Consider the following 4737-nt stretch of genomic DNA (forward strand, 5'->3'; position numbering starts at 1 on the left):
GGGACAACTTCTCTCCACAAATCAGCATCGATTTAAAGAGAATCGATCGCGCGGGGCTCAGCTTGCCCTTTTCTCACCTGATACCCTACAAACACTGTACGAACGGCAACAGGCAGATCTTAGGTATACCATTGTGGACAAACTAAACTCCGTCGGAACAGACCATTAAGCCCAAACAGTACCGACCGGCTGTCGTGTCATCCTCAGCCCACAGGCGTCACTGGATGCGGATATGGTGGGGCACGTGGTCAGCACACCGCTCTTCCGGCCATATATCAGTTTACGAGACCGGAACCGCTACTTCTCAATCAAATAGCTCCTCAGGCTGCCTCACAAGGGCTAAGAGCACCCCGCTTGACAACAGCGCTCGGCAGACCGGATGGTCACCCATCCAAGTGCTATCCCAGTCCGACAGCGCTTAACTTCGGTGATATGACGGGAACCGGTGTTACCGCTGCGGCAATGCCGTTGGCAGACTTAACGACGGCACGAGGATATGGAATATATTGCTGATATGAGAAAAGCTCGAAGATTTTTTAAGTAATAGAATGCAGTACATTGTCCTCGACAGCGAGTTTTCATCGGAGATAACGGTACCGTCAGGACTGTTCTTGGGAAGTGTATTACTATCACTGTTATTTCCCATATACAGAAATGGTCTGATGTTCGCCCCCCCCCGTAGCTGAGTGGCCAGCGCGACAGAATGTCAATCCTAAGGGTCCAAGTTCGATTCCCGGCTGGGTCAGTGGGTCAGAGATTTTCTCTGCTCAGGGACTGGGTGTTGTGATGTGTTGTCCTTATCATCATCATTTCATCCCCATCGACGCGCAAGTCCCCGAAGTGGCATCAAATCGAAATACTAGCACCCGGCGAACGGTCTACCGACGGGATTATGTAGTCACACGACATTTACATTTTATCGGTCTGATAGATAGGGAGAGCACTAGTCAGCGGCCCTTTACTGGCGATGCTGTGGTGTACGCGACGGTGCCATCTTGAATAATTACTGTAGGAGGGTACTGGATGACAGAGAATATATCAAGTATCTTTGATGAATGGCAGCCAACGCTAAATGTAGAAAATATAAACAGGAGCAGGTGAGTAGTAAAAATAATCATGTAACAATACAGCATTGGCAGTGTGCTACGGAGCGTAGTCACGTGCATTAAGTATCTAGCCGTAACGTTGCAAAGTAATATGAAACACAACGTGCACACGGATAGTACGAGGGTGAGTCAAACGAAAACCTTAAATTTGTAATAACAAATCGAAATTTCGCGCCGTTATCCTGAAGTTGGTAAGCGTGCTACAAACAGCGTGCAGAATGGCCTGTAGGTGGCAGCATAGTGCAGATGCACACATACCGTCGCAGTATTAAAAAAAAAATATTCAAATGGCTCTGAACACTATGGAACATTACATCTGAGGATCTGAGGTCATCAGTCCCCTAGAGCTGAAGCGCCTAGAACCGATCGGCTACCAAAGCCGACGTCGCAGTATCAGTATAAAGAAGGCCGCCCCACTTGCGACTTGCACCAGGGAACAACAGCGTTCCGTTATTCGGTTTTTGCGTAGTGAAGATGTGAAAGCTACAGAAATTCATCGACGATGCAAGTCTACGAATGGAGTGGGAAGTTAGCAAATGGTGTGACTCCTCGTCCAGGTCAGGCACAACGAGTTGTGACTCCACAGAACATCGCAGCAGTTGAAGCCATAGTGAAGGAAAACCGCCGAGTGACACTGAATGACACTGCAGCATGTTTACCGATCAGTAATGGGTCAGCACACCACATTGTGCATGATGTGCTCCAGTTTCACAAAGTGTCTCCAAGATGGGTGCCACGGCAGCTGACTCCTGAAACGAGAGAACGACGTGTTGATGCTTGTGAAGAACTTCTTCGGGGCTTTGAACGAGAAGGTGATGGCTACCATCCAAGAATCGTTACTGGGGAAGAAACCCAGGTTCATTTCCACCAACCGGAAACGAAGAGAGCGAGCAAGGAATGGCTCCATTCCTCATCACCAAAACCAAAGAAGTTTCGAACAGAACCATCAGCAGGGAAGATTATGCTGACTCTCTTTTTGGACGAAAAAGGCGTCATTTTGAAGAATTATATGCCTAGAGGGACCACTGTCACCAGTGCATCATACACAGATCTCCTAAAAAATCATCTGCGGCCTGCGATCAAATCAAAGCGACGTGGATTGCTGTCAGCAGGTGTCCTTTTGCAACATGAGAATGCAAGGCCCCACATAGCCCGTACAACAGTTGCAACAATCACAGACCTGCATTTTGAGTGTCTTCCTCATCCACCGTAGTCACCAGACCTTGACCCAAGCGATTTCCATATGTTTGGACCACTCAAAGACACAATGGGAAGAAAGAAGTTCCGTTCTGATTAAGAGGTACGCCACACGGTGCATGAGTGGTTGCGCGGACTACCAAAACAATTGTTTTCGAAAGGAATTTATGCACTTTGTAAGCGCTGAACGACTTGCATTGAGCGTGGGGGAGATTATGTTGAAAAGTGATACAGCTTTGCACCACTTCTGCACAATAACTAATATTTAAAAAAATATTTAATGTTTTTATTTGACTCACCCTCGTAGTTGGGAAGGTGAATGGTTGACTTGAGTTTATTGGGAGAATTTTGGGACAGTTTGGTTGACCTATAAAGGAGACTGCGCATAGAGCACTGGTGCGACTCTTTCTTGAGGAATACTTGACAGTTTGGGATCCCCACCAGGCCGGATTGAAAGAAGATACCGAAGCAATTGAGATGCAGATTACCACATTTGTTACCGGTAGGTACGATCAATACGTGAATAATACGGAGATGTTTCGTGAACTGTAATGGGAACCCCTGGAGGAAAGATGACGTTCTTTTCGAGAAACACTGTTGAGTAAATTTACAGAACCGGCATTTTAAGCTGACAAGGGGACCCTCCATACTGTAAATCACGGATTTTGATGCGCTTCTAATATGTTGTAGAGGCATTTACTCTGAGTACCTGGCTATCCGTTTTTTTAGCGATGGGCCTTGGTTTTTGAGAAAATCGATTTTGAAGTTCATTCCGTTTGTTGTTCGCATCACAAATTTGAAAAAGAATAATGACTGAATATATCTTTATAAGTTCGCACACCTTACACTGTTGACATTCTTTGAAATAAAATTGAAAAATTCGGTCGATTAAAAAAAAAAAATACACGAGCAGCATTCGAACACAGTACCTCCATGATGGTAGCCATGAACTTTTACTGCTGCGCTACGCTGACCCGTTCGAAATGAATATAACGTTACGGGTATACAAAGCGCGCAATGAAGTTACAGGTATACAAATCGCGCAATGAAATTCAAAATCGATTTTCTCAAAAACCAAGATCCATCCCTAAAAAACCATCTAGCCAGGTACTCAGCGTAAGGACCTCTGCAATGTATTTGAAGCGCATCAAAATCCGTGATTTACAGTATGGAGGGTCCCCTTGCGAGTGCAGAACGATTCTGTTGCCACCAACCTACATTTCGCGTAAGGACCACGAACGTAAAACAAGAGGAATTAGATCTTGTTCAGAGTGATATAGACAGACATTTTCCCTTGCTGTGTTTGCTAGTGGAACATTAAAGGAAATGACTGTTAGCGGTCACGCTACATTCCGCCTCGTCCCGAATTGTAACTTGCGGAACGTGCGTGTAGATGTAGGAACAACCACGCTTGTGACACACGGTTAACTTTTACATTATTTCAGGCACACAGGACGTTTCCGAAAGGCATACAAGGCCGTACTGCATCGTACTTTAATTGCGCTTTGCCCATCCTCTTTCACGTGCGTTGGACGATAGGATTAAAACAGGCAACATGGACGACGTACAAGAACCGCAGAGTGCCTATGTACAGCCAAGTCTGTGGGGCATAGGCAACATCAGAAGGCGCCTAGCACCGCCGGGATCCGTCAGCCAGCGAACATTTTGTTTCTAGCAAATACTGTTCCCTACGAAGTTATCTACAACTCCGAAAGTTCGACGCTATAACTTTGACATACTTCTGTATTTCAGCCTCGGGTCACACCTATTTACTCACCTTACCGAGTCGTCACCGGATGGTTTAAATACATTACATAGCAACTCTTCTGCTGAAAAGGCACTGAAAATGTGATATTCTGCCGCATGTATCTGTGACACCCGTGAATGATACCCTTGAGTCACCAAGGTCTGCAAAAAAACCTTAAAAAAAACGTAAGGTTCGCAAGGAAACGTAAAAAAAGTGATGCAAAATTTCCACTTTATGTAATGAATGTGGAGGCAAATCGATTATCGCACTGTTATTCAGCTGATATCAAATGTTTCCTGAGCCGATTAGTAATTCAGATTCACAGTTCCAATCCATTATACGCAGGTCCATTGTGCTACTGTTAGTTCTAAAGTTAAATTGTAACTTCGCTCGACAGAAAATCTGTGTGGTCGGTAGTACTCGTATAACAGCATATTACGGAAGACAGCTTGATAGGTATAGAGTTTTTTTGTGTCTCTTCCGTCTCATTCTTCTGAAGCTGAGGGACCTCAAAAGTCATACAATTCTGGGAAAATATATCTGTCTGCAGATATTCGGCAAACAATTTTACGAATTCATATTTTACAAGTATGCCTCCTGCTGTAGCAACTTTCTCTACTGAAGTATTGTCGTATGCGGGGATCTTTTAATTTTTGAATGGCTTTCTACAAATAATCGAGCACCTGA

The 4737-nt window shown here is 44.9% G+C and overlaps 1 pseudogene; it reads right to left on the minus strand.

Annotated features, from left to right (window-relative positions):
• Positions 1-355: 355 nt before the first annotated feature.
• LOC124799654 lies at positions 356-473 on the minus strand (annotated as a pseudogene).
• Positions 474-4737: the final 4264 nt, after the last annotated feature.

The sequence above is a fragment of the Schistocerca piceifrons genome, chromosome 5 (genome assembly GCF_021461385.2).
Source record: "Schistocerca piceifrons isolate TAMUIC-IGC-003096 chromosome 5, iqSchPice1.1, whole genome shotgun sequence".
NCBI lineage: Eukaryota > Metazoa > Arthropoda > Insecta > Orthoptera > Acrididae > Schistocerca > Schistocerca piceifrons.